Consider the following 24,586-nt stretch of genomic DNA (forward strand, 5'->3'; position numbering starts at 1 on the left):
TGCCGGATTCCGGATGATGCTTCTGCAGCGTCCACCCCGGCGCTTCTGGCCAGCGAGTCGCTGAGGCAGGTCCAGCCCCCAGCGGCGCCGGCTCAACCGCTCTGGGCCACACTCTGGCGTTTAAGCTCCTGAGGTGATTCTCATGTGAGCCCAAGTCACAGCCGCGGTTTCGGAGAAGACTGAGGGTCTTGAAATGACCTCTGTTGACACTGGGGGGCGTCGGTGCTGCCAACGTCTGCTGGCTCCGTCGCTGGGAGCAGCAGACACACCCGCTTCATCACAGCAAGTCTGTTACGTGTTCTTTTTTTTATGAGACATTATCTGATGGTTAGTTGTCCTCATGCATGGGGCTCAAAGTGTTCTTTCTTTTGTCTTGCCGTCCCTGAGGAAGGCAAACGTGGGAAAGGGACCATCAGACATGTCCCACCAAGCTTTTAGTTCCACGGAGTCAGTGAAAACGCATCTGCTGGCTCCCGCTCACCCTCCACCGTCATCACGGTTACAGAGAATCACTTCGGGTTTTCTACCACCATAAACTCCTGAATACGCTAGATCATCTGGAAAGTTCCAGGTATCTGGCCAACATCATCTGAATGAATTTTCCTGCCTAAAGTGTTGTTCCTTAAAGATAGTGGAACCTGGGGTGACTGGCTGGGTGTCTGTCCTTTTGCAGATCTAGAACCGACCTCTCCTAGAAAATAGCCACTCGTCTAGAGCTTGCTACTTGAAGCCTGGGGGGACAGTACCATCAGTGTCACCTGGGGGCTCATCAGGGGCAGACCTGGGACCCAGCTCTGGAGACTTCACCCCAGTCTGGGTGGAGTGCGCATTTGCCAACCATGGCCTGAGAAGCACCGGCCGAGCAGCTGCTCTTCACAGGGCTGCCCGCAAATGAGGTGAAGCCGAGGCCCCACCTGAGCACGGGACGTGCAGCGCATCCCACTGCGCATTTCACGCTGGAAGATGGTTGGCTCCCATGCCCACAGGAAGAAAGCAAAACTGTTATTCAACATTCATGTTTGAGAAATATCGTCTACAGAATTTTCTTCTAATTTGGTTCTTGAAATTTCATTTCTCTAAGTTGAAAATCATAATGTCTGACCATTTATTTTTAAATGTGGGCCTATTGATAAAGTAAACATGATAATTAAATATACCATGAAGCCTAAGTATAGTTCTTAAGGAGTTAATTGGATTAGTTGTGTAAATATAAATTTTACCCTGAAGACATGATTTATATGAATATATACCTATAGTTTAAGGCATTAATATTTAATCTCAGGGATCATAAAACTAGCTTGTGCAACATTTTCACAACAAGTTTGGGAGCAGATGAACATTAAAATTATGTGTCCCAGACAAGCATTCCAAATTTTCTATGTTCATCCAAATCTTCTCTGAATTGCTTAGGCCTATGAATGTGGAAAATTTGAAATCTGGGAAATGTTTTATAAGATTTCTAGTAGTTTCTGTTTCTAGTTAAGATATGAACAGCAGGAGACCAGACTCATGAAAGTCTCATGTTTCCAGTTTCACTCGTTGATGGAGTCCAGAAGTGCAGAAACAAATAGGAATATAAGCTAATCAAATGCATTTAGAATTTTAAAAGGCAGCTTCATCCAGACCAATAGATTTTGCTTTGTTAAGGGAAACACAAGACTCATAGGGATGATCATGTTTCCAGTATGGTGTATGATTTTACTCAAAGACTCCATGTCATGTCTGTACTACATATATCATAGGGATTTTTGTCAACTATTGGCAGGGTTTCTGCCTCAGAATGGCCACTGGGACTACATACATTTTCTAGGGAATCCCCATAATCAGTGACATGCTTCGGTTGACTCCACACCCAACGGGAATGATTTGCTGTGGGACCAGAGCTGTCCAGTGGCCCAGGGACACGCGTTGGAGTGCTCAGGTCTGCGGGTGCACAGGCCAGGAAACCAAGCAGGGCCTTTCTCAGAAAGCTTAGCCGTGAGACTCCTGCAGAAGGGCAGCAGGCACAGAGGAGGTGGGGCACACAGAGGCAGTGAGCGGGAACCACCTGGGGATTGCCAGGAGTCATCAGCAACAAGCTTGGGATAGTCTGAGGGCAATACCAGAGGCAACAGAAACAAAGAGACATGGTGTTCCTATGGCTAAGCGTGGGGTGGGGCAGCAGTTTTCTGGAAGCACGTACGGAGCCATGCATTTGAGGGCAGGTTGACTTCTAAGACACAGGGTCACAGAAAAGGAGAGTCAGATGCCAAAGGGAAAACCAGAACATTTGCCGAGGCTAAGCTTGTGCCCGTGTGCAGGCACACAGCTGGCCTCCATGGGACTGGAGGAGGACCTCAGGCCCTGCCCTCCTCGCCACCTCTCAGATGATGTGGGGATCACATTTGAAAGAGCAGGCGTCCAAGGAGGGAAGGCGGTCATCAGTGGACAGGGCTGCGTCGTCGCCTCTATGAGGGGCAGGAAGGGAGCAGCTGCTCCTGAGATGGGTTCTGGGAGGGCCTCTTCCGAGGAGGCCTGGAATGGTTAGGAGACTTGACTTACGGGAACAGAGGGTCTGGACCTGAGACGAAACAGGAGTTATTCCTCCCTCTTTCCTTTCCATCTTTATTTTCTTCCAAATTATAAAAGCAATAAAGCTCAAATGAATTAGAAGGATGTGTGATGACAAAGGAAACCTCCCCACTTCACGGCCCTCCCTTCTAAGCCAGAGTCTGAGTACCCCGAAATGCATCATTGTCAATTCTCTGTGACTCCTTCCATGTAGTCCTAGCTGCAATTTTATACCTGAATAGATAACTCTGTGTGCACACATACAAGTCCATGTGCATATACCAGTGGTACTCAACTGCGACTATTAATTAGCATCATCAAAAAGTTTCCAGGAACAGTGCTGTGACTGAACCCAGCCCAGCCAAGTTGAATTGGTTGAGCCTCCAGCAGCAGACCTGGCCATCCGTATTTCTTCAGCAGTTCCCCAGGTAAAGAGATGTTCTGGAATGGTGGAGAACTCTTTTCTCACCCTCTTCTGACCGTAATATTTCTCTTTCTTGGAGTACATATACATTTATTTCATTCCTTTCAAAATTATAGGTATAGCATGATTTATTTTACTAGCTTCTGAGGAATACAGAAATTCAATTGCAGATCTTACTACTAAAACTAATACTGGATACCCTTGTACAAATATTTTTGCAACCTTGTGATTATAGGATAGACTTTGCCCAATGAAATTGTTGTTTGCTGTTTGGAATGTTTTTTTTTTTCTTTTTTTACATGGGCAGGCACTGGGAATCGAACCCAGGTCCTCTGGCATGGGAGGCAAGCGTTCTTGCCGCTGAGCCACTGTGGCCCACCCCAACCATTGTGGCCCGCCCTGGAATGTTAAGACATTGTTATTTCAAACATTTCAGAATTTATATTCCATAAAAATTGAGTACTCCTGTGTGTCCTGGCCACCTTGGGCTTTGCAGAATGTACTAAGATTTTTACTGATCTGGTAACAAAAATTGTATATCCTTGTTTGGATGTGCATTACTCCACTTTTATTTGTTTGTTTTTATTTCTTCTTCCCGTACGTGTCTATTAATGTCCTTCATCCAATTTGGGATGGCTCTGGTCATCATTTCTTCAGCATCTTTGCCCTCCCCCCACCCCCCCCATGCACTGTCAGGGCACTCAGCTGTGCCCCACTTCTCCCTGAGGGGCTGCTTATCTTTCTTGGTCTGCTTTCTCTCTGTTCTTTGGGTTGCATCATCTCCATTGATCCATCCTCAAGTTTGCTAGTTGGCATCTCCTGTGAGGGCCCTCCAGTGGTTTTTCACTGTGGTTATAGTATTTTCAATCCAGAATTTCCATTTAGGTCTTTTCTCATAATTTCTATCCCCATATTCCCCTACGATGTGACATGTTCTAATTATGCCTGCCTTTACCTCTGTACACATGGTGACTTTAGTTCCTTGAATATATTTTCAATGGCTGCTTCCACTTCTTTGTCTGAGTATTTTGACGAGCCACTTCTGTTTTCTTGCTATTTATCTGTGTATGGATTGTCCCTCCTTGTTTCTTTGCACGCCAAGTAGACAGCCTCTCCCTCACACCTGTGGGCTGGCTGCACTTGCCTGGATCCAGCCTCTGCAGGGGGGAGTGGCTGCGGGGTGGTCCCCAGGGGCCCTTGGGCCCTTGGCTGGGGGCTGGGGACAGCATGAGCTCCATCTGCCGGGATGCCCAGCTGGCTCTCATCGCGGGGGCCGGGGGACAGGTCACCGCCCCAGGCCACAGGCTCCTGCTGCTGCAGCTGGGTCTGGTCCATGCCCCAGAATAGACATTTCTTCATTCGCTGCAGGCCCCGAGGGCCATTTCCAGAGACTTTTAAACCAATCTTCACCAGTTATCGTTGCTCTGCTCCGGGGTAGGTCTGCGGTGCTCTTCACGCCGCCATCTGGAAGCAGACACTTCATTCATTCCCACTGCTTCATTCATTCTCACTGCTTCATTCATTCTCACTGCTTCATTCATTCCCATGCTGCTTCATTCATTCCCACTGCTTCATTCATTCCCATTGCTTCATTCATTTTTACACTTATTCAACACACACTTATTATGCCCCTCATATATACCTTTTACAGAGCCTGGCACAGCTCTTGCCTTTTAAACATCCCTTGAATTTGTTTCTATCTTCATTTTTGCTGCCTCTACTCCAGGTCAGGCACTTAATCCTTCTCTCTTGAATCCTTACAACAACTTCCTAAGGATTCTCTCTGATTATAGCTTTGTCCTCTAATCCATCCTTCTCATTGCTAGCAGGTTTTTTTTTTAAAGGAAAATATAAGTCTGATGTAATCAATATTCTGTAGTATTTCCAACTCCTTTCAGGATAAAATCTAAGGTGTGTAAAGTCTTGACCTATTTCTTGCACACCATTTGCATTCCTTGCACTGTCAAAGCCCCCTCCAGGGAAGTGTACGCGTGCCCTGCTTCAACACATTTCTACTTGGTTTTTCTAACTGTGACCACCTTCTCATTTCTCAATTAAAAATTTTTTTCTCTGATACTTAAGAAGCAGCTCAGGCAATGTTTTCTTTTTTTTTAATAGTTCAAGTGCATACTTTATCATAGTACTAAATCTCATTGGCTTCTATTTGCTTTTTTAAAAAATATATCTTCTCTACTAGATCATGAGCTTCCTATAGGCAGGGCTCCTGCCTCTGAGCTCTGTGTCCTTGGAGACTTTCAGGGTAGTTGACACCCAGGAGGAGGTGACTGAATATGTTCAATGACTTTAAAAATAATTGTGATAATTTATAAAAATATCACATAAAAATAAGTATGATGGAGCCTTTGTGTTGATGATGCTCGGTGAAGCAGAAGATGCAGGTACAGATACGATGGCATGATCGGCACTCCACTGGTTGCAGGAATGAATCATCTGGAAACGCAGGAAGGGAACTGGGGGCAGAGGACACATGATTAAGGCGATCTAGGTGGGCCTGGAGGCACAGGTGCTGTCAGCAGAGGGACTGGCAGGTGGGGAAGGCTCCACACTGCAGCCCAGCAAGGAGGAAAGAAAAGAGGCGTGCCCGGTCGCGGCGCATCCGGAAACATGGCCTGTTTCGTCAGGCAGCAGTGGTGAGGGATGTGCCAGAAAAGCACTTTTGGGTGATATTCTGAAGAATGTTTAACGTCATTTTAAGGAAGTAAGGGCTTGATTGTTTATTTTTGAAGTATTAGCATTTGTATAATGGAGTGTGGTGAAATTGCACCTCTGTTAGAATGGCCTTTCTGTTTGCCACATTGGGGGGGCCTGGAGGTGGGGAGATGGAGGTGGGGAGACGGAGGCGGAGACGGAGGCGGGGAGACGGAGGTGGGAGACGGAGGCGGGGAGACGGAGGCAGGGAGACGGAGGCGGGGAGACTGGAGGCAATCTTAAAGACTTCGAAGACATGAGCATGTGCTATAATTTTATAAACAAAGCTATAATCAGAGAGAATCCTTAGGAAGTTGTTGTAAGGATTCAAGAGAGAAGGATTAAGTGCCTGACCTGGAGTAGAAGCAGCAAAAATGAAGATAGAAACAAATTCAAGGGATGTTTAAAAGGCAAGAGCTGTGCCAGGCACTGTAAAAGGTATATATGAGGGGCATAATAAGTGTGTGTTGAATAAGTGTAAAAATGAATGAAGCAATGGGAATGAATGAAGCAGTGGGAATGAATGAAGCAGCATGGGAATGAATGAAGCAGTGAGAATGTGTTTTATTTAATATTGGAGACACAACTGCTCCTGAAGACCTTCAACAGAATTCACAGCATTTGATTTCTTTGAATAGTGATAGGCAAATTTTTGTCCCATTTAAAATGATCTGTGATAGAATATTAGAGAAGATGGCATCTTGCCCATGTTTGCAAAGACAAACTTAACCCAACTGCAAGTACTCACCGCAAACAGCACCGCAGCCCACGTCTTCTGTGAGGTGAAACACCTGCAGTGGGATGGCAGCCCAATGGAAATCTGAGTCCACAATACATGGAATTCCACTTCAAGATGGCTTTACCTTAAAGAATATAAAAATGCATGATAATAACATGAACTGAAACTATGAATTTTTTCAAACCCTGACTTTGGTCCCCAGAAGTCTTTTTAGGGGGATTAAGTGAATATAATAGCCCGTAACTGGATCCTTGAGTAATCTCCGAAGTCATTAGCGTGACAGTTAACACAGGATTCCGCTGTGAGAACTCATCCTGTTTGAGCCGAAGACTTTTGAGGACCATTTTCAAGTCTCTACAAGACTAGATGTTCAACAAACATAACTGAGGTGAATAAACGACGTGACTTTTCCCACGTGAAATAACCTGGTCAAGGTGAGAGCAAAGACGGAAGCCAGGCAGCTCTGCCAGGGCCAAGCTCGGTCCTCTGAAAGCGCTGCCTCCATGCAGGTGCCCAGACCTGGCCTGTGGGCAGCACGAGGAGGAAGTGCTTCCTTCCTGCTCTCCTTCCTTCCACGCTTTACATCCTGCTTCTGGGGGATGGAGCCACCTGCTCTGAGGTGGTAGCTGCCCAGGGACACAGGGGTCTTTCTCCTCACCTGGATGCCACCTCCGCGCCCTGGACCCGCGAGCCTGGGGTCCCCCCTCTCGCCTGGACACAAACCTCCATGCCCTGCCTGGACTCATGAGCCTGGGGGTAACTCAGCTCCCCTATTCCCACCTGGCCCTGCAGCCCGGCTGGCAGCGAGCCCCTCAGGGCCCAGCTGTGCCCCAGGCAGGACGTGTACAAGATGGCAATGAGGAGGTCTCATGCCGAAACCACTCTGCCCCAAGGGCCCAGCCCTTTTGGTGATGTCTCCTGCTCTCCCAGCATCCTGCAGGGAATGGTGCCAAAGTAATTATTATAGTGGGAGGAGTTTAGAGCTCAGGACTAGTTTATTGTAGATGTATTTTGGGGGAAAAAAAGAGAAACCTTGCAAAATCACCACTCTACTCATGTGCTGGACCATTGAGAGACCTCACTCACATGCACACGTGTGAGTATAAGAATGTAGGAAATGATGAGGTTTTCTTCCTCTAATCAAGTGCTGAGGAGAAAAATAAAACAAGCTAAGGGAGCTAGGGGCATGGGACTGTGGAGCTTGGCTGTGTTTTTAGAAGCACTGGCTATGGAAGTTCTTCTGCAAGGATGACTTTTGAGCAGAGACGGGAGGACAAGGCAAAGCAAACCATGAAGAACTCTGGGGAATAAGCTTTCCAAACAGAGGGGATTGTAAGTGAAAAAACCCAGAGGTAGCAAAAGGTCAGTGAAGGTTGCTGGAGGGAAGGAGGATGGAGTAGAGGGCTGGCTGGGGGGCCAGAGAGAGGGCCAGGGCTGTTGGCTTTTCATAAGCCCTTGACTTCCCCGCATTAAGTGAAATAGACCCCTGGTTCTGTTCTTCATGTACAGTAGGTCTTGATGTCTGCAACCACAGTTTATCCTCGCAAAGAAGTTTTGAAATATTACAGTAACTTCAGAGAGTTTGCTAAGTCCACAAAGCTAATGCCTGGTGCATCCCAACTTTAAATCTGGAATCTTGTGGGTCAAAGCCTGTCTCTACTCATACTGTCAGCAAAAACCAGGGGATGAAATAGGATGAACTCAGCCAGCAGCTACACTTCCAGAGCTCAGACTATGTGCGTGACATGTCCAGTACCTGCCCAGCATTCTTATAGCTTTCCTTTTGATTAATTGCTTTTAATCTTTGGATATTTTCTTTATCTGCATCTCATTCAAAGGAATACCAGATTCATTCTCTTCACCAAAGACAGAAGGATTTTCCCCATTTGCAGAAATAAAGAGAATCCAATAAAACCATCATGATGCGTATTAACTTAGATTTATTGTCAGCCACTTAATGCTGTCTATTTGAAATCTTCCATATCTTTAAAATTTAAGTCTCAGTAAATCATTTTGAACCAGGAAATATGCCTTCAAAAGCTAATGTTGTAGATTACCTGATCTAGATTATTACAACATTCATCAGTTACATAGTTTCTATTTTCTTTTTCATTTCAAACATATGTATATATATGATGCATGGAAGATTTTAAAAATAGCTAGATTTTATCCTTGTGTAAATCTATACGAGCAGAAGGAAAGTATGACAAAATTCTCTCTTATATGCAGTGTGTAAACTATGAGATGATACTGTGAGCCAGTGATTGTATACTTTAGATGGTTTGTGTAGTGTGTGAATATATCCAAATAAAATTGAAAATGTGTTTGTGTTCTGTGCCTTGATTTCCGTGGTGGTTACATAAATCAATGCAGGTGTGAAAATCATAGAACTACACCCAAGAAAAAGAGTAGAGTGTGAAGAGAATGTCTGCCAACAAATGTTAATGGTTTTGAAAATAAAATAGCTCCTTTATATGATATTGTAAACTCCAAAATTTAAAGTTAATAAATAATAAGCAAATTATGCAGAATTTATGAAGTGCTAGATAAATATCTTTATTTACTGTGTCTTGGGTTACCACTTTATAGCAGGTTTTTAAAGAATGAATTGAAATGCCAGAACACAGTTCTGAAAATCTAACAAACCTGTAGAAAAAATGGGGTTGGGAAGAAAATGAAAAGGCTTATATTATTGATCTTGTCTTCCAAATTGGGAGTTTAATCCGATTCCCTTCATCCCCTGGGTCGATTGTGAGCACACGCACAACCTGCGGTGTTTTCCGTTAGAGTTTTCCAGGCTGGGCTGCCAGAAGTCTGCAGCGCTTCCCTCGTTCCTTACCTAGTAGGTACCGCCTGGCACACGGCTTTCACAGCAGCCCCCAGCGCTTCCCGCTTCCTGGTTTTCTCCCCTCCTGTGATCTCTAATCCTAGAAAGAGCTGAACTGAATCTCTTACCTCTAATGAATAAAATATGGTGAGAGTAATGGGATGAAAACTTCTGAGATTAGGTTATAAAAGTTGTGACTTCCACCTTGCTTTTTAAAGTGCTGATGAAACCAGCTGCCTTGTTGGGAACTACCCTATGCAGAGGCCCAAAGGCAAGGAAATGGGGTGGTTCCTGGCCAACACCCTTGGAAATCAGGTGGCTTCTGGCTAACACTCCTGGAAATCAGGTGGCTTCTGGCCAACACCCCTGGAAATCAAGTGGCTTCTGGCCAACGCCCTTGAAAATCAGGTGGCTTCTGGCTAACGCTCCTGGAAATCAGGTGGCTTCTGGCAACACTCCTGGAAATCAAGTGGCTTCTTGCCAATGCCCCTGGAAATTGGGTGGCTTCTGGCCAATGCCCCTGGAAATCCTGCCAACAAACACATGTGTAAGCATGGACTCAAATTCTTCCCCAGTCTAGCCTTCAGACGAGGCCACAGCCCCAGCTGGCATTTCGATTAAAATCTTGTGGCAGCCATGCCTGGATTCATGGCTCACATATACTATGAGGTGATGTTTGCTTAAGCCATTAGTGTCTGGGGTGGTTTATAATGCAGAAATAGTTATCTAAGGCATGACATCTTAACTTTATATACCAGCTTAGGTGTGTCTTATGCAAGAGGACTTCCCCAACTTGCCAATCTGTGGTGGGTTCTTAAAACATCCTGTGCCACTTTGAAAGTATCATGTACCCCAGAAAAGTCATGTTTAACCTGATCCAATGGTGTGGGGCAGAAACTCTTGATTATTTCCATAGCGATGTGACACATCCAATTGTGGGTGTGACCTTTTGAAATAGATGGATATGTGACTCCACCCATTCCAGGTGGGCCTTGATTAGTTTACTGGAGTCTTTAAGAGGGGAAGTATTTTAGAGTAACGTCAGAAATGACAGAGCTGACAGAAACTTCAGAGCAGAACTGACAGATGCTGACTCTTGGGGAACAGACACAGATGTTTGGAGATGCTTGGAGCCCAGCAGATGTCACCATGAGATGTTAAGCAAGCCAGAACCTGGAGAGAGCCAAAGGAAGCCAAGAGATGAAAGCCAGCCCTGGAGAAGCAAAGTGAGGAATCCCCACAGGAACAGAGGCTGAAAGCAACAGAGCCCAGGAGCAAGGGACTAGCAGATGCCAGCCATGTGACTGCCCAGCTGACAGAGGTGTTCCTGACCCATCTGCCTTCCTTGAATTAAGGTATCTTTTAATGGACGCTTTAGTTTGGACATTTTTATAGGCTTAGAACTATAAATTTCTTACTTATTAAATTCTCATTTTTAAAAGCCATTTTGGTTCTGGTGTATCACATTATAGCAGCTTGCAAACTAATACCTATCCTTTTTCTCAGTCATGTATTTATTTCATTGCACTTTTTAAATTCTGTTATTTTCTAAATTTATGTATTTGTTTGCTTGTTTATTGTGTAGACCCATTTTATTCATCATTGTAATGCCAGTGCCTAGAACAGTGTTTGCCAATTGTATGTATTCAATTTATATTAACTATCCAAGTAAATGAATACAAAAGAATGGGTGAGTGGGAGACTCAACATCTCAAGTTACTCATTCATCTACACACTTAAATCTCTTTTGAGAGTATAGAAGTTCAATCAGAATGATTATTCAGAGCAGTATCTTTATTGCAGATTTTATTGAGATATATTCATTTATCACAGATACCATCCAAAGTGTACAATCACCATCACACGGTGTCATCGCATTGTTGCACAATCATCATCACACGCACTTTTAGACCATTTTCATTACTCCAAAAGCAAAATAATCAGATAAAACAAAAAAAGAAAATCCAAAACACCCCAAATCCCTTATCTCCCCCTATTATTGGCTCCTAGCATCCATGTGTACAACTGTTACTATTGATAAAGGAATTTTAAGGTCTTAAATTAGCTATCATCCACAGCCTGCAGTAGGTATTTTCCCTACATACCACTCTACTATTAACTCTGTACCAGCGTCATACATTTGTAGCAGTCCATGCAAGCACTTACATAACTGCAGTGTTAGTTGGTGACGTACATGACCCTGAACAAACCCTTGCAACCAAGATCACCTACAATGCAGCGCTATTCCTTATATTCCCACTAAAAAGCTATCCTCACCCAATATCGATTTTTAAACATTTTAAGTCCAAGCTTGTAAACAATTCTGCACATATTAGGTAACTGCTCCTTGTCCTCTAGTTTCTGTCTATTTTTAGGCCCCATGTATTCTACATTTTAAGACTCTGAGTTCACATACTCTAGCTGGTTCACACTAGTGAAGTTATACAATGTCTGTCCCTTTGCATCTAACTTGTTTCACTCAGCATTTTCCAATTTTGCAAAGTAGGTTGTTGGAATTCTGACTGGTGTAACATTGAATCTGTATATCAACTTGGGTAGAATTGTCATCTTAATGATGACATCATCATTGTAATGCCAGTGCCTAGAACAGTGTTTGCCAATTGTATGTATTCAATTTATATTAACTATCCAAGTAAATGAATACAAAAGAATGGGTGAGTGGGAGACTCAACATCTCAAGTTACTCATTCATCTACACACTTAAATCTCTCATTACTCCAAAAGCAAAATAATCAGATAAAACAAAAAAAGAAAATCCAAAACACCCCAAATCCCTTATCTCCCCCTATTATTGGCTCCTAGCATCCATATGTACAACTGTTACTATTGATAAAGGAATTTTAAGGTCTTAAATTAGCTATCATCCACAGCCTGCAGTAGGTATTTTCCCTACATACCACTCTACTATTAACTCTGTACCAGCGTCACACATTTGTAGCAGTCCATGCAAGCATCTTTAGCTTTCTTGTCCATGAACACAGAATGTCTTCAGAAGAATACTTTTTAAATTATTTTTTTCAGGCTCTAGCATAAGAAAGCTCCCTCTTGGTAGTTATGGATAGAAAATAAAGAAACGATTCTTTTACTTGTTCATTGCCAATAAATTTGTAGCCCATACCATGTTTTCATACATATTTCTAGGCAATTTTTACCTATGATTTTACTTATTGATCTCAATGATCCAGGGAGGAAAACAATTTCATCTCTTCATATTTAATTTTCAGCGTCACACGTTTATGAGATTGTGAACAATGTCCAAAGGACAGTTAGTGGAATTAGAATCCTGGAGTGTCTGACTCTAAAACTTGCATACAGTTCTGTCACAAAAACACCCTCCCACAGTTATGAAGTGAGCTGGTGGTTGTCAGTACTAGTTGAACTTAAGAACCAGCTGTGTAGACTTGAGAAATTATAGATGCCTTTCCTGACCAAAGATATTCTGCTTTAATTAATTTTATTATGCATGCCATATAGGCAGTCACATATTTATTTGCATATTATTGCATAACTCTCATAAAATTTTTAAAATTAATGGACATAATGTTTGCATACCCACTTGACAAGCACAGCGAGCCCCAAAGTGGGGCACTCCAAGGAGAAAATGCTGATGGACAATCACAGCCTGCTCTGAGGTAGGACACTCCAAGAAGCTGATGGACAATCACAGCCTGCCCTGAGGTGGGACACTCCAAGGAGAAGATGCTGATGGACAATCACAGCCTGCCCCGGGGTAGGGCACACCAAGGAGAAGATGCTGATGGACAATCAAGCTTGCCCCGAGGTAGGGCACTCTAAGGAGCTGATGGACAATCACAGCCTGCCCCGAGGTAGGACACTCCAAGGAGAAGATGCTGATGGACAATCACAGCCTGCTCTGAGGTAGGACACTCCAAGAAGCTGATGGACAATCACAGCCTGCCCTGAGGTGGGATACTCCAAGGAGAAGATGCTGATGGACAATCACAGCCTGCCCCGAGGTAGGACACTCCAAGGAGAAGATGCTGATGGACGATCAAGCCTGCCCCAAGGTAGGGCATTCTAAGGAGCTGATGGACAATCACAGCTTGCCCCGAGGTGGGACACTCCAAGGAGCTGATGGACAATCACAGCTTGCCCTGAGGTAGGGTACTCCAAGAAGCTGATGGGCAATCACAGCCTGCCCCGATTTCTGGTGGCATTGGCCTCACCTTGGGAGATTGCTTTTTGAGACTTTTAAGATATGGCACCCATGGCACCTGACAGGACTCATTAATTCTTCAACCAGTATTTACTGTTTGTAAATCCTTTATGAACTCCCTTGGATATTGAGATAGCATAGTAAAGTGAAAAACATCTTAGTATTTTGGAACCAAAGTAGCAGTAGCTCATACTTCATTTTTTTTTTCTTTTTACTTTTTGTTTTCCACTCTTTTTATATTTCACCTTTAAAAAAGAATATATTATGCCAAGATAAGATTCTTTTTTTGATAAGTAGAGGTCTGCCTCTCTGATAGACTTCTAGAAATTTCTGCCTTTAATAATTTAGGTTTTCATCAGAAAAGGTTTGTATATATTCAGCATCATTCTGCTCACGAGGGCCCATCCTGATCAAATCTTTAGCTTTAGAACAAAGCAAAATAAACAAAGACTCTCCAGAAAGTAAAATTGAAGAATTAAGATTTCTGCGTGGGTAAATTGTAATCTTAGTTTAGGAGCCTTTCCCAGAAAATTAAATGTGGTTAAAGAGCGAGAAAAATAACACCACATATACATCTCCAAGGTCTTAAATTACCTGGAGACGGACAGTTAACGTCCAAGCAAAAAGAAAAAAAAAAATAAAGCTGAAGCTGAATTGAGGGATTTAGGTAACAGTGACAACAGCTGCCAAGCCAAAGTCTGTGTAAACCAACAACCAGCCAACTCAAGTCAACGATTTCCAAACAGAGCTTTGCTTGTATTTCTCTGCTGGCAGGGACACCTGCTACAGAAGTGAGATATTGCAAATATCCATTGACCCCAGGTATTCTGGCATTGCAACTGGAACTTGCAATCAAACAGGACTGATATTCTAACCTTAATACTGTTTCTTTCTGTCAAAGACCTGTATGCAGTGACAGAGCAATGAAGTACAGATGGAAAGTTGTGCATTCATTTGGTACTGTTGATTCTCTGTGCTCCCCCGGTGCAAACAGATTGCTGTGAGAGACTTGGAATGTATCAGCCTGGGTTCCAGCCACTGTTTTCCCACCATCTTCTTGGAAGAAGCTGGGACACTTGGAAGCAATTTCTGGGCTCCTGCTGTGTTGCACATGGCAGGATAAACACTGCTCTAAAAGAGTCTATTAGGGATAATTAATCATTTTTACCCAAGATGGTTTTTGGAAGGGTCCCTATACTTTCACCACAGAGGAATTTCTAAATGCCTAGCAAAGACACCATCTTTATTTTTATAAAAACAATTTAACAAGGGCTGTTTCTTCAGAGAGCATTTTCTATCTGAATGCATTAATGGCTGGACCTCAAGACATGATTTAAGTGTTTCTCTAAAAAACAAGGCAGGTATTTTTCAACACAACTGTTTTCAGGGAGAACACACTGCAGTTTTTGTGAAATATGTCTTGATACTTACAGGTATTTTAAAAGAAAATATTTGGGCTGTGGTTTCAGAATCAAACAGTCTTAAGTATGTAAATAATGACAGGCTGGAACTCTTTCTAAAAAAAATATATGTATCAACTGTTAAAAACATGGCCAACTTCTGGAGGCCAGAGCGAACTGTACAGCAGCTACCAACAGGTTTGGTTCTTCTGGACAAACAGCTAGAGGTCCTGGCACAGGTATGGAGGGGGCACATGAATATGCAGCATGGAATACGGCTACCTGTGAGCTGCATTGAGGTATGCTGAGACGCTGCCCCCACAAGAATATTTCCTCAATGATCTCATTGAATTGATTCGGTTACCAAAGAGTCCTCTCGACTTTATATTGGGTTAAGAAAATTTATCACATTTTTTTCTTTAACACGGTGTCTTAGTTTACTAGGCTGCCATCACAAATATCGCACAATAGGTTGACTGTAAAAATGAGAATTTACTGGCTCATGGCTTTGAGGCTAGAAGTCCAAAGTCAAAACCTTGGCAAGGCTTGCTTTCTCCTGAAAATCTGCAGCAGTTTTGTGCTGGCTGCTGGCAGGGCTCCGTGGCCCCTGTTCCATGGACATGGCCTCTCCTTTCTCACTTCTGTGATTTCCAGGTTAATTTATAAAGCTTCAAGCAAGCCGGATAAGGTCCACCTTTTAGTTATAGTGTCGTTCCCTGCACCTTCATAAAAATCCCACTGACACAACACAGCCCTGTTTACAACAGGTTCACACCCACGGGGATGCAAACGAGACTAGGAAGATGGGGGCGCTGGCACAGAGAATCCAATGTAATGCACAGAGTGACAGGGAGGCATTCATTTAATGCGCTGCCACTTCCCCTGGAATGGATGCTCCTTAGGGGCAGGAACTTTCTCTCTTTGGGCTGCCTGGGACCATGACTGGTACACAAAAGACTCTATTTTACACTAGTTTCTCATTGTCCTCATTTTTGAAGATGTATTTGGCATGTGCTTCAATCTGGGTTCACACTGAGCTTCAGGGTTGCAGGGGAGGGCAGGCATGGAGAATCATAAATCCCCAATAACTTCAGTTTGATTTGCCCCTCGCTTAACGTGTGACTGGGCTCCTCTACACATAACACCTAAAAAGAAGCAGCTTGGGTGGGCCACAGTGGCTCAGCAGGCAGGAATGCTTGCCTGCGATGCCAGAGGACCCGGGTTCAATTCCCGGTGCCTGCCCATGTTAAAAAAAAAAAAGAGAAGCAGATTATATGAGAAATGGGAGATTAATGGCATTATTCCAGGGTTGAGAGTGTTAGACTAAATTTGGGTGTCTGCTCATGGTGGCATTCATATTAGAGTGTGAATGAGAGTAGTGCTTAGGAATCTCAGGTCATGAATTTGGCATGAAGGAAATTAATTATGTTTATTTCTATAATATAATTAATTTTGGCAAATACCCATGTCAATAGGATGTTGGAATTGAAGTCTTAACTCACCCAGCAAAGGTCACCTTTGCTTGCCAAGGGATATGCCTACTCTTTGGAGTTCACATTTTACCAAATTGTGGGCGTGGTTATTGGCATGGGTTATCATCTTTAGGCATGCTGACGTCACCTGGGCTGGCTTTACCCTCACATGCAGACAGTGCTGCTTTGTCCTTGTCCTTTCAATGGCATCACCTAACTCCTCTGGATGCTCACCTACCTGGCACAGCTTTGCTGCTCCCAACCACACATGGAACCTTTGCTCTGAGCTACTGCCAACTCAGTGATGCTTTAACAAGCCTGCCATTCTCACTTTTGCTTCCACTCTTGTCCATGGAAGCAGGTCGGGGAGCTTTGGGGTTCTCTGTTCCCAGATTCTTCAGTCTATCTAGGACTTGGGTTCCTCCTTCAGTAGAATATGGCTAAGCAGAAGGGTTGAACTGGATATGGGGACACACATGGACACTTAGATCTCTTAATTATTCCAGCTTTTCATCCTTCTCCCCATTCTGGGGAAACTTTATTTAATCAAGTTTGGGAAAGAAGAAACTGGTCTGACTTTCCTTTTTCTTTTAATTCCTGATGTATGCCTGTACTTCAACTTTTGAAAGTCAGAAATGAAGAAGACTTTCACAAATTTTCACTTCATGTTAATGTAATAATACTTGCTTCAAGAAATGGATGTTTGATAATGTAGCTGTCTAGTTGGAGATGGGCCATGGGAAATAAAAATTATAAGGCAAAAACACATAAAAATTAAATAATCAAAATATAGCTTCACCATTGTATATATGTTGAAATGAACCCAAAATATACAGCCCATATCTGAAATGAGCATGAGTCAAGTTGACAAAGATACAGATATCATCTATGGTAAGAGACTTAGAGGACTAAAATGAGGCAGGAAGCCCAGAAAATGAAAAACTGCATCTATATGCCAAGAACCCAGCACTGGAGACAGCACTACCAAGTTTGGAGGAATCCTGCATCACAAAGTCTTCATGCCCTTTTGGGTAGAGCCACATCTGAGATTTTAGAGAACAATTAAATCCATTGGACCACCAGGATCGAAGGGCTGAAAGGTGGTATCTTGTGGACCGTGACTAATGGAGATAACTATGCAGACAGAGATGTACTTCGCCTTGCCTTGATGCGTGAGTTGGAAGTGTTTTGCAATGTATAATTGACCAAATGACTCAATTTTCCACTTCACTTTCATTTATAGATTAATTTTAAGATAGGTTTTCAGTTTACATACCAATTTCCATGGAGAAGAGAACAAAGTGAACATATTTTATTAACAGTGTTAGTTACTAGTGACTGACTCATATATTATCACAATAGAAAATTGTTTTTGTACTGAATTTTTAAAGGAGAAAAATATTAATTCTTTGTCAACATCCAGAAATGACCAAGTTATAAAGCTACATGAAAGTTGACATTGTAAAGTTTTATTCCTATTAGTAACAGAAGACAAGGGGAACTAACTGTCACACGTTATATGCCCAAGGTTTAGCCCTTGCTGGTTCACTGTACTGAGTGCAACAAAATAAACTGAGTGAAGTCTGGTAGCCCAGTTCTATTTGTGGGGTGAGAGGCGGCTCAGAGGTGCTGAAGCAGTGGGTGCTGGCAGGGTCTGCGGTATCTGAAGGGGCTAGACAAAGGAATGTGGGTCCGTGGTGGTGGCCAACCTGGAAATCACTGGACTAGTGGTCCCTATTATCAGAATTCCCAGAACAAGATTAATAACTTCTTTTGATAAGGATATAACTAGAAAAAGTATTTTCTTCCCCACTAGCTCAATTACATAACAATGCTTCGCTTTCTTTTTCTGAATCGTAAGCTCCATATTTCTACCCTACTTCATATAGTGAATTATAAGTAAATTTCCATTTCTAAAACTAATTAGGACTCTCAGGAAAGGTGGATTCAAATGTGTTGGCAAAATGACCGTATGTTTCTTTATATCACTGAGTCTCTGATTAAACTCTTACTATGTGCAGATACCCTGCAAGGGGCCAGAAAGTTAGTTGTAAAGAGCCACCTCCCCTGGATCTCAGGCGCTTAGAGATGAGACAGGATAGCATGATCGCACAGAGAACAGAACTGCTTAGGAGGTAATGCCTAGGAGGGGAATCTGATTTACTGTGTTACTGGCGTATTTTCCTCCAAGGTTGTGGTATTCCCAGCCACCTCTATATAGGAATGAACCCCAAGCATGTAGCAACCTGCGTGACCAGGGCAAAGGCCAAGAAAGAAAACAATCTCCCTGAAGGAAGAGAGGCAATCACAGATGTACTGGGATAGGAGTTGAACACCACTGATTGTCTCTTAGTCTTAAACATTAATCTTAGTGGAACATCAGGTCCTAAGACCATTTAATGATGAAATCAGAGGTCTGGTGTCCTCATATTCTATGGAATGCCTGTTCTAAAATCATACATACATTGTCCCTTGTACTCCTGCCCGTCTGTGGCCACTACCCCTCCAGACTGCCGCCACTGGAGACTCTCTCCTGTTTGTAGGTTCTAATAAATCTATGTCTACTTCAGCACCCATCATGTTTTTCAGTCTCATGGCAGCAATGACTCATTGCTTCCCAAACTTGGTTTGGGCCCAAACAATGGTACTTACAGATCTTGAACTTCAGATGAATATATATCAACTGGCAACAATTAGAAAAATCAAAGCATTCTTTTTTTATTTTTTGCTTTTAGTGATAAAAATAATTTCCATCTCTGAAAGTGTGCAAACTATTGCTCTACATGTCTATAATGCTACAGGAAGTAGAGACTTATTGTGGTGGGAGAAAGATGTCCTGTGAGATAGATCATCTTTCTTCATAAGACTCTCAGATTTCATGACTCCTGCACCTTTATACCAACTTCATGGTAAGGAAGTATCTAATCATCTCTCCTAAAGTTATTTCCAACACAGTTGCAGCCAGGTCTTCCTGCTAATTTCAGGATTTTGTGGACTGGTATTCATTTCCAAACCAAAAGCCCTGACATAGTTCTCTGCTCCTCTGTGTCTCTTAGGTGCCTGCTCCAAACAGCCCACCCTCACACCTGTTTATGCTCCTGCTTCTACTGAGCTCTCAGAGGTATTAGATGACAATTACAACCATAAAATGCACAGCAGATAAAAGTAAATTCTCTTCTTAAAATACAACTAAAAATTTCCACATCCAGCATTCTTTCTGAACAGAATAATCACTGACATATCTACAATTTATTTAAGTTTAGTTTATCCATCATTGATTGAGCCCTTGCTTTGTTGAGGGTACTTTGTTAAGAATTGATATCCTTTATCATCAAGAAACTGTATCAGCACAGATAAATATAAAAATGCATAATAGGTTTAATATCTTAATAGAGGTGTAATCAAGGAGGTCAGTAGAAGGTTAGATTAATTATGGCTGGAAGCAAATAAATGCCTTGTTGAAATATTTATTTCAACTGATATTTTCTGATTTTTCTTTGTGACTAATCCTCCAAATGTTTCAATTCGCCAATACTTTCTCTTCAATAGCTCAAACACATCAAAGAGAACATTAATTCTCTCTTATTTATTGGGGCATCATGCCTGAAACCCACCATCTTCTTACTCCAATCTGTACAAGGTACTTTCTACGCAAGATGCATGGAAGGCATTTTTCCAGCTTTTGAATAATGTCTGAAAAATGTTTTTTTTTACTAATATCATACTTGAGTGACAGTTTAGCTGGGTATAGGATTCTAGTTGGAAATCATCTCCTACTGAAATTATGAGGGTATTTCTTCCAATTTCTCATATTTCTGATGAGAAAACTAACATTTTGACTCATTATCCTTTGTAAAGATTGTGTTTCTACCCCTACCTTCATTCTCACAGCATTGTCAAATATTCCCTTCATCTCTGGTATTTAAAAGTTTGTGGTTATGTACCTTTCTCTGGCTTTCTTTTTGTCTATTAAGCTGTGTGCTTGGTAAGCTTTTTCAAACTAGAGACTCAGTCCATAACATTTTGATAATTGTTCTTGAATTATTTATTTGATGATTTCCCCACCTCCCATTTTCTTTATTCTACTTTCTGGAAGTACTTAAGTCAAATTTTAGATCTCTCTGATTGATCCTTCTATTTTCTTCAATTTTCCATTTTTGTGTGGGTGTATTGCTTTGTTCTTTTATGTTTTTTGTTATTGTTTTTTTGTTTTTGTTTTCCTCTTTTCATGTTGAGGTTTTCCTTCAAGTAACTTATGATCTTCAGCTATCCATTTATTTTAAGAGTTAGTTACTAAGTATTTTATTGGGAACCCTCTGTGTATGGGCAAGCATTAAACATTTGGCATCAAGTAATGGCTCACCCTTTTAATTAAGACACTCTCAATGCCTGTATTTGGAGACTTTTTTTTTATTGCAGTCATTTAAGTTTTCCAGAGAAGAATCCTTCAGTTCCTTTCCTTGGCTGACATATACCTGGTGCTTGCTTTCAGCAAGTAAGACATGCAATCAGAAGCTGAGTTCCCACACTTCCATGTGAAAAACTTTTACTAATCCTCTGTTTTCAGCCCTGTTCTTATACATGTGTCATCCACTGTCATCTAGTGGCCCCACCTTAAATACTCTCAAATACAATTTTTCTAGAGAATCAGCTTTATGATATGCAGATTAATGGCCCCATGATTAGTTTCCTAGAGCTGCTATAGAAAAATGTCACAAAGTGGGTTGCTTAAAACAATGGAAATTTATTGTCTCCCAGTTCTGGAGGTTAGAAATGGGAAGCCAAGGTCATCTGAGCATGCTTCAGTTGAAATCTAGAGGAAATGATCTGTTTCATGCCTCTTCTAGTTTCTGATGGTTGCTGGAAATCCATGATATCTTCTGCCTCTGTCATATGGCCATGCTTTATAAGGTCAACAATCATATTGGCTTAGGGACCCCCCCACTCCAATTTAAGCTCAACTTAACAAATGACATCTTCCAAGATTATGTTTTTAAATAGAGTCATATTCACAGGACCGCTGGTTAGGACGTGCGCATGTATTTTTTGGAGATACACTTCAATCCACAAAACCCCCCAAATATGCCTATATTCTAATTCCCAGAAGCTGTGAGTGTACTAACTTAAAAGGGACTTTGCAGCTGTGATGGAGGTGAGGGCCAGGAGAGAGAGACTCTGCTGGACCCAAAGTCGTCACAAGGACTCTGTAAGTGAAGGAGGAAGGCAGAAAGGCCATAGTCAGAGAAGACGTTACAGGAGCCGATGTCAGACTCATGCAACTGCTGCCTGTGAAGGTGGGAGGAGGCCATGAGCCAAGGCCTGTGGGCAGCCTCCCAGAGCTGGACTAAGGAAGAAACTGATGCTTCTCTAGGGCTCTAGAAGAAATGCAGCCCTGCTGACAGCTTGAGTTTAGCCCAATGAGACTCATTTCAGACACCTGCTCTCCAGATGTGTAAGATAATAAATTTGCATCTAAATTTGTCTTGATTTATTACAGCAGCCAAAAGACATGAACACAGTACTTGTCTGTATGATGTGATGGTAGCGGACAGTGGACACACCGTCTACATGCAAAAAGGGGACCGTTTAAGGGATCTAGTACACCCTTTACAGATATGCAACCAATGTTTTCTTTATTCATCTTTGTAATTTGTCCTCTCCTTCCTATTCATTTCCTGTGGTAAAAGCATAGGGCCTCCAAGGATTCTGTGATTGAATTAGTGAGCTTATTGTTGGTATTTCTCTCAATGAGGACTTGGCTAACTCCATTCTATTAACTCATTTCTCATCCCTCCTACAGTTTCTGTCTTCTACAAGTTTGCAGAAACCAGTCAATCTCTGGTCTCCTCTGTGTTGCTTGCCAAAAGTTCTATCTCTGGACCTATTACACTCATGGCACATCCTACTTCTTAGCCCCTCATGTTTCGGTGGGCCGTGAGCTGTGAAGTCTGCCAGTTCCACAGTGCAGCATTGAATTGCAGACACTAGGACCTTCAGAGAGCCCTTTTCCTCCCCCCTGTCCCCGACCCTGGGACAAGATTTGAGTTAGAGTTTCCCACGTGGGAACAGTGGGCCAGAGCCCCCAGGCTGACATGGAGATCAGAGAGAAACAAGCGATGGCTACCATGACCACTGAGTTCTTGAGAGTTTTATTTTGCACAGCACAACTTATATTACCCCTCCTGACACAGACGTGGTCTCCAAGCGGGACACTGCCACAAGGGAGTAGCAGTGTGCGCTGTGCATTGCAAGGAGCCAGGAAAGTCAGCTCCCTGCGCCCAGAAGTGCCGGAGCTGCCAGAAGGCCACTGCGCCCTCCAGCCCCTCTCCTGGCTCCCACAAGTTGGTAACTTCTCCCTCACCTTTTGTGCTGTGTGTACTTTTTGCACGTGTTCAGGAAGGAAGAGAATACAAACGGATATTTCTCACCAGGTGTAGCTGGAAATACTTGACACTTTGTGAGAGAATCTGCGAGACTCCAAGCAGTAGCAGCGACCTCAGGGCTTACGTGACAAGAGCAGGTGAGGCTGGGGAGGTGGATTTCAAACTGTGATTTTTTTGTAGGAATAAACCCAAAACATTTCCCAGAGCTCTTACAGGTGTCCACAACCTTGCCTTTCATCCCACGAAGGAAATTCTCACCCTCAGGTGTGACTTGCCCTGCCCTTGCTTTCTGTAGCAAAGATGGCATTTCGAGGTCAGCCTTTCTAGTTGATTTCCGGTTCAGTAAGTGCAATGAAAATTCCCCAAACTCTGACTGTTCAATATTAGCCGGGAGACTATCAGGCATTTTAGGGATGTTTACCACCAAACTTGTAATATTTGAGTCAGTTCCATGGAAAAGTAGGGAAGTGCCGAAGGTGGCCTAAGGTACCAATATTGAACATAATACCAGTTGAGCTCAGACCAACGAGAAAGGATTTATCATTTCCCAAGGCCTCTCCTCTGTCCTAAATGTCAAGAATATGAGGATGGCATGATAGGGCCTTGCTCTTGGGAGCTTATGTCTTAGTGATAAGTTCAGCTGCCACGACACAGAGAAATGGATTTTGCATACGTTGGTACAGTTCATTATTTTCTAGACAGAAAAAAAAATGCCTGGGGGAGAAATGAAAACTTTGTTTATTGGCCAATTACTATTGGTCAATTACTATGTGCTAAGCATTACATATATATTACATAATTTAATCCTCTAAACAATCATATAAGAAAAGTAGCATGGTCTTCATTTTGGTTGAATACCTCAAGAATAAGAGCCAAGAATGGAAGGATGAAACTCAGAGTTGCTAGACTGCAAAACTTCTTTTCTTTCCACAAGGAAATATTTTTAAAAGACCTTGATTTTTATAAATGCCATTTCTCCCATTTGGGCCTCATGGAATAGAGATTTTAGAGAGGAGATCACAAAAGCTGGCAAATTTATACACAGAACATAGTTCTAGAGATAATGAATTAAAATAAGTTTAAAATTTTCCCCAGTTGATTTTATGTATTTCTTTTCCAAATCTTAGTTACTGTGTGTAAAACGTAGGCAAGAATAGCCCTCTTCAGTCATTTCCTCAAGTGAACCATTTCTCACCTTCCCCCAAATTTAAATGCTAGCCTAAGTGATCTGAGTGAAGATGAGCGAAATGTTAAGGATTCCTAACCTATTGCTTTTTAAATAGGTAACATGCCTGGAATGCTGCACTGTTAGCTAATACCGCTGGTATATCAACAGCCTTAATATAAAAATGGGTTAGGTAATGGGGTCACTCTGTGACCTAGGACCACATTTTTCCTTCCCAAATCAGAGGACCCATAAAAGACCGCTACAATCTTTTGATCAAGAGCTTAAACCAACTAAGCAGTGATTCCCACCTTTTAGGGCACATCTGACTCAATAACATGCTTGTTAAAAATACATGTGCTTGTTTCTTATCTCTTGGGGCTTCTGGTTCATTCTATCAGGAGTAGGAACTGAGCAGCTATATTTTTCTAAAAGGCCCCGTTACAATTTCAGTGGCTTTCAAGTTGTGGGCCGTTGATCTAAGATGGAAAATCCAGGCTCTGGCTTTTCTCTGCTGGGGAGGGCGAGAAGCTCAGTGGACACCTGAGTGGCCCTGGGCCCCGACGTTCCCTGATGGAAGGTAGGGGTTTGTGTTTAGGCTTCACGGGGCGGTGTCCCTCCTTCTCGGTGTCTTTTTAGATTCTGAAAGCGTCTTACCAGTTTACTCCTAAAATCATGTTTTCAAAAATGAAACCTGAGGGGTTACACAGCATCTGACA

The 24,586-nt window shown here is 42.6% G+C and overlaps 1 long non-coding RNA gene across 1 annotated transcript in view; it reads right to left on the bottom strand.

Annotated features, from left to right (window-relative positions):
• Nucleotides 1-203: 203 nt before the first annotated feature.
• The window catches only part of LOC143649578 (uncharacterized), a 28,451-nt gene continuing 4,068 nt past the window's right edge, over nucleotides 204-24,586 (bottom strand). The window contains exons 2-3 of the long non-coding RNA XR_013159121.1: nucleotides 6,432-6,546; nucleotides 204-382 (exon numbers count right to left, since the gene is read on the bottom strand). This is a non-coding gene — a long non-coding RNA (uncharacterized LOC143649578). The remainder of the gene's footprint in view (nucleotides 383-6,431; nucleotides 6,547-24,586) is intronic.

This window comes from Tamandua tetradactyla, chromosome 11, assembly GCF_023851605.1.
Source record: "Tamandua tetradactyla isolate mTamTet1 chromosome 11, mTamTet1.pri, whole genome shotgun sequence".
In the NCBI taxonomy this organism is placed as follows: domain Eukaryota; kingdom Metazoa; phylum Chordata; class Mammalia; order Pilosa; family Myrmecophagidae; genus Tamandua; species Tamandua tetradactyla.